This window comes from Hyla sarda, chromosome 4, assembly GCF_029499605.1.
Source record: "Hyla sarda isolate aHylSar1 chromosome 4, aHylSar1.hap1, whole genome shotgun sequence".
NCBI lineage: Eukaryota > Metazoa > Chordata > Amphibia > Anura > Hylidae > Hyla > Hyla sarda.
In genome coordinates this window covers 246,865,949-246,875,200 of record NC_079192.1, presented here as the reverse complement: position 1 = coordinate 246,875,200, position 9,252 = coordinate 246,865,949, and positions in this window count along the sequence as shown.

Here is a 9,252-nt window from a genome sequence, read left to right as displayed (position 1 = left end):
CATTTGTGGGGGTATTTCTAATATGAAGATCCTTCAAATCCACTTCAAACCTGAACTGGTCCCTGAAAAATTGTGAGTTTGAAAATTTTGTGAAAAATTGGAAAATTGCTGCTGAACTTTGAAGCCCTCTGGTGTCTTCCAAAAGTAAAAACTTGTCAATGTTATGATGCAAACATAAAGTAGACATATTGTATATGTGAATCAAAAATTTTTTTATTTGGAATATCCATTTACCTTACAAGCAGAGAGCTTCAAAGTTAGAAAAATGCTAAATTTTCAAATTTTTCATCAAATTTTGGGATTTTTCACCAAGAAATGATGCAAGTTACCATAAAATTTTACCACTATGTTAAAGTAGAATATGTCACGAAAAAACTATCTCGGAATCAGAATGATAACTAAAAGCATTCCAGAGTTATTAATGTTTAAAGTGACGATTCGGCTGGCTGGAGGTGGATCCTCTGTGCCAGAGAGGGATTGGCGTGGACCGTGTCGGTGGACCGGTTCTAAGTTGCTACTGGTATTCAACAGAGCCCGCCGCAAAGCGGGATGGTCTTGCAGCAGCTGTAGCAACCAGGTCGTATCCACCGGCATCGGCTCAACCTCTCTGACTGCTGAGATAAGCGCGGTACAAGGGAGTAGACAAGAGCAAGGTCGGACGTAGCAGAAGGTCATGGCAGGCAGCAAGGATCGTAGTCAGGGGCAACGGCAGGAGGTCTGGAAAACAGGCTAGGAACACACAAGGAAACTCTTTCACTGGCACAATGGCAACAAGATCCGGCGAGGGAGTGCAGGGGAAGTGAGGTATAAGTAGGGAAGTGCACAGGTGAAGGTACTGATTAAAACCTCATGCGCCAATCAGTGGCGCACCGGCCCTTTAAATCGCAAAGACCCAGCGCGCGCGCCCTAAGGAGCAGGGCCGCGCGTGCCGGGACAGCACAGACGGGGAACAGGTCTGGTAAGGGAATCGGGATGCGCATCGCGAGCGGGCGCATCCCGCATCGCGAATCGCATCCCGGCTGGGAACATTATCGCAGCGCACCCGGTAGGCAGGTCTGACCGGGGCGCTGTGAATAAGAGAACGCTGTGAGCGCTCCGAGGAGGAGCGGGGACCCAGAGCGCTCGGCGTAACAGTACCCCCCCCCCTTGGGTCTCCCCCTCTTTTTGGAACCTGAGAACCTGAGGATAAGACTCTTGTCCAGGATGTTGTCCTCAGATTCCCATGATCTCTCCTCTGGGCCACAATTCTCCCAATCAACCAAAAATTTTTTTTTACCTCTGACCGTCTTGGATGGCAGAATTTCCTTCACCGAAAAAACGTCAGAGGACCCGGAAACTGGAGTGGGAGAAACAACTTAGGGAGAGAAGCGGTTAAGGATAAGTGGTTTAAGGAGAGGGACATGGAAAGCATTGGGAATACGGAGAGAAGGAGGAAGAAGGAGTTTGTAAGAGACAGGGTTGATCTGGCACTTGATTTTGAAAGGACCAAGATAACGTGGTCCCAGTTTATAACTGGGGACACGAAAGCGGACATACTTGGCGGAGAGCCATACTTTGTCTCCGGGAGAAAAAATGGGGGGAATTCTTCTTTTCTTATCGGCATGTTTTTTCATCCGGGATGAAGCCTGTAAGAGAGAATTTTGAGTCTCTTTCCATATGGTGGAGAGGTCCCGAGTGACTTCATCAACAGCGGGCAAACCAGAGGGCATGGGAGTGGGGAGGGGGGGAAGAGGGTAACGGCCGTACACCACGAAGAATGGGGATTTAGCGGAGGATTCGGAGACTCTGAAATTGTACGAGAATTCGGCCCATGGTAGAAGATCTGCCCAGTCATCCTGGCGGGAGGAAACAAAATGTCGCAAATAGTCACCCAGAACCTGATTAATTCTTTCTACTTGCCCATTGGATTGGGGATGATAAGAAGATGAGAAGTTTAATTTGATTTTGAGCTGATTACAGAGGGCCCTCCAGAATTTAGACACAAATTGAATGCCTCTATCCGAGACGATATGCGTGGGCAGCCCGTGAAGGCGAAAAATGTGTATAAAAAATTGCTTCGCCAACTGAGACGACCTGGAAGAGGGATAAAATGTGTCATCTTGGAGAATCGATCAACGACCACCCAAACAACTGTGTTGCCAATGGAAAAAGGTAAGTCAGTAATAAAGTCCATACCAATCTGAGACCATGGTTGTTCAGGAACAGGCAGAGGATGGAGGAGACCAGCAGGCTTCTGGCGAGGGGTCTTGTCCCGGGCACAGACTGTACAAGCCCGCACGAAATCAACAACATCAGCTTCCAGGGTAGGCCACCAATAAAATCGAGAGATGAGTTGGATGGATTTTTTGATGCCAGCATGGCCTGCGAGGTGAGAGGAGTGTCCCCACTTGAGAATCCTGAGGCGCTGGCGTGGAGAGACGAAGGTCTTCCCTGGAGGAGTTTGTCTGATGGAAGCTGGAGAATTGGAGATCAGACAGTCCGGAGGAATAATGTGTTGCGGGGAAGCTTCCACTTCAGAGGCATCCGATGAACGAGAGAGGGCATCAGCCCTAATGTTCTTGTCAGCAGGGCGAAAATGAATTTCAAAGTTAAAACGGGCAAAGAACAACGACCACCTAGCCTGGCGAGGGTTCAGCCGTTGGGCAGACTGAAGATAAGAGATTCTTGTGATCAGTGTATATAATAACTGGATATTTGGATCCCTCCAGCAGGTGCCTCCATTCCTCAAGCGACAATTTTATGGCCAGTAGTTCTCGATCACCAATGGAGTAGTTTTTCTCCGCCGGAGAGAAGGTCCTAGAAAAAAAAAAAACACAAGTAACAGCATGCCCGGAAGAATTTTTCTGTAGGAGTACTGCTCCAGCTCCCACCGAGGAGGCGTCTACCTCCAATGAGAAGGGTTTAGATGGATCAGGTCTGGAGAGTATGGGAGCAGAAGAAAAGGCAGTCTTGAGATGATTGAATGCGTCTTCCGCTTGAGGAGGCCAGGACTTAGGGTTGGCGTTTTTCTTGGTTAGGGCCACGATAGGAGCCACAATAGTGGAAAAGTGCGGGATAAATTGTCTGTAATAATTGGCAAACCCCAAAAAATGTTGGATAGCACGGAGTCCGGAGGGGCGTGGCCAATCTAATACGGCAGATAGTTTATCTGGGTCCATTTGCAGTCCCTGGCCAGAGACTAAGTATCCTAGGAAGGGAAGAGACTGACATTCAAAGAGACATTTTTCCATTTTGGCATATAATTGATTGTCCCGAAGTCTCTGAAGAACCATGCGGACATGCTGGCGGTGTTCTTCTAGGTTAGCAGAAAAAATCAGAATATCGTCTAGGTAAACCCCAACACAGGTATATAGAAGATCACAAAAAATTTCATTTACAAAGTCTTGGAAGACGGCAGGGGCGTTGCAAAGGCCAAAGGGCATAACCAGATATTCAAAGTGCACCTCTTAAGTCCAGCTTGGTAAAGATGTGGACGCCTCGTAGGCGGTCAAAGAGTTCCGAGATAAGAGGTAGGGGATAGCGTTTTTTTACAGTGATTTTATTAAGTCCGCGGTAATCAATGCAAGGGCGTAGGGAGCCGTCTTTTTTGGAAACGAAAAAAAATCCAGCTCCGGCAGGGGAGGAGGACTTGCGGATAAACCCCTTTTTTAAATTCTCTTGGATGTACTCCGACATGGCTTAAGTTTCCGGAGCAGACAGAGGATAGATTCTGCCCCGGGGTGGAGTAGTACCAGGGAGGAGGTCAATAGGACAGTCATAAGGCCTGTGAGGAGGCAAAGTCTCTGCTTGTTTTTTGCAAAAAACATCAGCATAATCCAGATAGGCCTTGGGGAGACCAGATAACGGGGGAACCCCAGGGTCTTGACTGACAGTACAGGGAGCAGGCTTAAGACAGTCCTTGTGGCAAGAAGTACCCCAGTTCTTGATTTCCCCGGTGGTCCAATCTAGGGTTGGGGAATGGCGTTGAAGCCACGGTAATCCAAGAAGAATTTCTGGAGTGCAGTTAGAGAGGACCAGAAATTAAATTTTTTCGTGATGGGGTCCGATGCACATTAAGAGGGGTTCCGTGCGGTAACGCACAGTACAGTCCAATCTTTCATTATTAACAGAGGCGATGTAGAGGGGTCTGGCGAGACTGGTCACCGGGATGTTGAACCTGTTGATTGATTGAATTTTTTCCTGCAGATCCGGAATCCAAGAAGGCCATAGCTGAGAAGGAGAAGGTAGAAGAAGAAATCTGCACAGGCACAGTAAGACGTGGAGAAGCAGAGTTCACATCAAGAGCTGTCTCACCTTTGTGCGGAGTCAGCGTGCGTCTTTCCTGGCGTGGAGGTCGGATAGGACAATCCTTCAAGAAATGTTCGGTACTGGCACAGTACAGGCAAAGGTTCTCCATGCGGCGTCGTGTCCTCTCTTGAGATGTCAAGCGAGACCGGTCAACTTGCATAGCCTCCACGGCGGAAGGCACAGGAACGGATTGCAGTGGACCAGAGGAGAGAGGAGCCGGGGAGAGAAACCGCCTTGTGCGAACAAAGTCCATATCCTGGCGGAGCTCCTGATGCCTTTCGGAAAAACGCATGTCAATGCGGGTGGCAAGATGAATAAGTTCATGCAGGTTAGCAGGGATTTCTCGTGCGGCCAGCACATCTTTAATGTTACTGGATAAGCCTTTTTTAAAGGTCGCGCAGAGGGCCTCGTTATTCCAGGACAATTCGGAGACGAGAGTACGGAATTGGATGGCGTACTCGCCAACAGAAGAATTACCCTGGACCAGGTTCAGCAGGGCAGTCTCGGCAGAAGAGGCTCGGGCAGGTTCCTCAAAGACACTTCGAATCTCCGTGAAGAAAGAGTGTACAGAGGCAGGGACAGGATCATTGCGGTCCCAGAGCGGTGTGGCCCATGACAGGGCTTTCCCAGACAGAAGGCTGACTATGAAAGCCACCTTTGACCTTTCAGTTGGAAACTGGTCCGACATCATCTCCAAATGCAGGGAACATTGCGAAAGAAAACCACGGCAAAATTTAGAGTCCCCATCAAATTTGTCCGGCAAAGATAATCGGAGGCTGGATGCGGCCACTCGCTGCGGAGGAGGTGCAGGAGCTGGCGGAGGAGATGATTGTTGAAGCTGTGGTAGTAGCTGCTGTAGCATCACGGTCAGTTGAGACAGCTGGTGGCCTTGTTGCGCTATCTGTTGCGACTGTTGGACGACCACCGTGGTGAGGTCGGCGACAACTGGCAGCGGGACCTCAGCGGGATCCATGGCCGGATCTACTGTCACGATTCGGCTGGCTGGAGGTGGATCCTCTGTGCCAGAGAGGGATTGGCGTGGACCGTGTCGGTGGACCGGTTCTAAGTTGCTACTGGTATTCACCAGAGCCCGCCGCAAAGCGGGATGGTCTTGCAGCGGCGGTAGCAACCAGGTCGTAACCACCGGCAACGGCTCAACCTCTCTGACTGCTGAGATAAGCGCAGTAAAAGGGGGTAGACAAGAGCAAGGTCGGACGTCGCAGAAGGTCAGGGCAGGCAGCAAGGATCGTAGTCAGGGGCAACGGCAGGAGGTCTGGAACACAGGCTAGGAACACACAAGGAAACGCTTTCACTGGCACAATGGCAACAAGATCCGGCGAGGGAGTGCAGGGGAAGTGAGGTATAAGTAGGGAAGTGCACAGGTGAAGGTACTGATTAAAACCTCATGCACCAATCAGTGGCGCACCGGCCCTTAAAATCGCAAAGACCCGGCGCGCGCGCGCCGGGACAGCACAGATGGGGAACGGGTCTGGTAAGGGAATCGGGATGCGCATCACGAGCGGGCGCGTCCCGCATCGCGAATCGCATCCCGGCTGGGAACATTATCGCAGCGCACCCGGTCGGCAGGTATGACCGGGGCGCTGTGAATAAGAGAACGCTGTGAGCGCTCCGGGGAGGAGCGGGGACCCGGAGTGCTCGACGTAACAGTTCAAAAAATGGCCGGGTCCTACAGTGAAAATTGGCTGGGTCTTTAAAGGGTTAAAGGGGTACTCCGTTGGAAACATCTCATCCCCTATCCAAAGGATAGGGGATAAGATATTAGATCCTGGGGGTCCCGCTTCTGGGGACCCCCACGATCTCTCTGGGCCAGCACCCCTGTCATTTGATGCATGGAGCGGATTCCGCTCCGTGCCCGATGACTGGCGATGTAAGCCACCACGCCCCCTCCATTCACTTCTATGGGAGGAGGCGTGACGGATATGTACTAGCCTTCATGCTCCCTCACATAGACATGAATGGAGGGGGCGTGGCGTGACATCACGAATGCGGAAGCTGCAAGCTTTCGTGTTCCAGACGTCGCTGCTGCCGGCTTGGAGATCAAGCCGTACAGTAAAGTCCAAAATTGCAGATTTTTTGTCACATCACATTCCAGGAAAAAGAAAAGAATACAAAGTGTCAAAAAAGTCACATATAAGCAAAAGAGGTACCAATAAAAACTATAGATCACAGCACAAAAAATTAGCCCTTATATAGCTGCATATACAGAAACATTTTTTTATAGGTGATCAGAATAGGGAAATATTAGGACTACTAATTGAGTTAAAAACATGTTTTTAAAGTAGTGCAATAATAGAAAATCTATGTAAACATGTGTATAATTCTAATCGCAGTAACCCACAGAATAAAGAGAAAATGTCAGGTTTACCGTAAAGTGCACCATATAGAAACGAATCCCCCCCCAAATTAGCAAAATTGTGTTTTTTCTTTGATAACTTCCACAAATAATATTGTTTTAGTTGTGCCATATGTTGTATGGTACAGCATTTCATTTATACATTGTACATTAATACATCGCAATTGTTACACTTCATACATACATAAATATACAAAAAGTTTCATTCATATATAAAAGATATATGCAATACTTCCATAGAACTGAGAGAGATCAGTGTGTGCAGTGTTATAGCTCCCTATGGAAGCTATAACATTGCAAAAAAAAAGTGAATAAAGATCATTCAACACCTCCCCTATTAAAAGTTTGAATCGCCCCCCTTTTCCCATAAAAAAAAACTGTGTAATTAAAAATAAAAATAAACATATGTCGTATCGCCACATGCGGAAATGTCCGAATTCTAAAAATATACTGTTAATTAAACCGCACGGTCAATAGCGTACGCGCAAAAAAATTCCAAAGTCCAAATCAATAAGTCCTATCAATGCAAAAATGGTACCGCTAAAAACTTCAGATCACGGCACAAAAAATGGGCCCTCATACCGCCCCATACGCAGAAAAACTAAAAAAGTTATGGGGGTCAGAAGATAACAATTTTAAACATATACATTTTCCTGCATGTAGTTATGATTTTTTCCAGAAGTACGACAAAATCAAACCTACATAAGTAGGGTATCATTTTAATCGTACGAACCTACAAAATAAAGAGAAGGTATAATTTTTACCGAAAAATGTACTGTGTAGAAACGGAAGCCCCCAAAAGTTACAAAATGGCGTTTTTTTTTTCAATTTTGTCTCACAATGATTTTTTTTTTCCATTTTGCCATACATTTTTGGGTACAATGACTAACGCCATTACAAAGTAGAATTGGTGGCGCAAAAAATAAGCCATCATATGGATTTTTAGGGGCAAAATTTAAAGAGTTATGATTTTTTAAAGGTAAGGAGGAAAAAACAAAAATGCAAAAACGGAAAAACCCCGGGTCCTTAAAGGGTTAAAGTAATCTCATACTTTTTAATTCTATCTAGCAATCGTTCCCTTGCCTGAATAGGGGGGATCTTTCTAGCAAACCGATTCCTAGCTATTAAGAACACTCCTATAAATACAAGTGTAGACCCCAATTTGCATTTTGAGGCTTCTATTCCTTGTAAATTACCCAAAATGACCATAATTGAATTAAAGGAGTAGTCCAGTGGTGATTCAGTGGTGAGCAACTTATCCCCTATCCTAAGGATAGGGGATAAGTTGCAGATCGCGGGGGGTCCGACCGCTGGGGCCCCCTGCGATCTCCTGTACGGAGCCCCGACAGCCCGCGGGAAGGGGGCGTGTCGACCTCCGCACGAGGCGGCGGCCGACACGCCCCCTCAATACAACTCTATGGCAGAGCCGAAGCGCTGCTGTCACGATTCGGCTTCCAGGTAGTGGATCCTCTGTGTCAGCGAGGGATTGGCGTGGACCGTGCTAGTGGACCGGTTCTAAGAGGCTACTGGTTTTCACCAGAGCCCGCCGCAAAGCGGGATGGTCTTGCTGCGGCAGTAGCAACCAGGTCGTATCCACTAGCAACGGCTCTACCTCTCTGACTGCTGAGAAGGCGTGGGACAGAAGGACTAGGCAGAGGCAAGGTCAGACGTAGCAGAAGGTCGGGGGCAGGCGGCAAGGTTCGTAGTCAGGATGGGTAGCAGAAGTTCAGGTACACAGGCTTTGGACACACTAAACGCTTTCACTGGCACAAGGCAACAAGATCCGGCAAGGGAGTGCATGGGAGGAGGTCAGATAAAGGCAGGGAGCAGGTGGAAGCCAATTAAGCTAATTGGGCCAGGCACCAATCATTGGTGCACTGGCCCTTTAAGTCTCAGAGAGCTGGCGCGCGCGCGCCCTAGAGAGCGGAGCCGCGCGCGCCAGCACATGACAGCAGGGGACCGGGACGGGTAAGTGACCTGGGATGCGATTCGCGAGCGGGCGCGTCCCGCTGTGCGAATCGCATCCCCAACGGCCAAGACAGTGCAGCGCTCCCGGTCAGCGGGACTGACCGGGGCGCTGCAGGGAGAAAGACGCCGTGAGCGCTCCGGGGAGGAGCGGGGACCCGGAGCGCTAGGCGTAACAGTACCCCCCCCCTTAGGTCTCCCCTTCTCTTTGTCCGGTAACTGCCTCCCCTGGGATGAGGACACCGGGAAAGAATGGAGGGTTTCCTCAACGGCAGGCAGTACAGCAGGAGTGGGAATGGGGAGGGAGGGCAGAGGGCGAGGCCTGGCACGGGGCAGTGTGACACCAGGACGGGGGCCATGGGGAGGCACAGAGGCTTGCCTGACGGGACTGGGAGGGGGGGAGAGGCACTTCCTGTGGCAGGCAGAGTCCCAGTTCCTGATCTCCCCGGTGGTCCAATCAATGGTGGGGGAATGAAGCCGGAGCCAAGGCAGACCGAGGAGGACCTCAGAGGTACAGTTGGGGAGAATGAAGAACTCAATCCTCTCGAGGTGGGGTCCAATAGACATGAGGAGGGGTTCTGTGCGGTAACGCACGGTGCAGTCCAATCTGGCTCCGTTGACCGCGG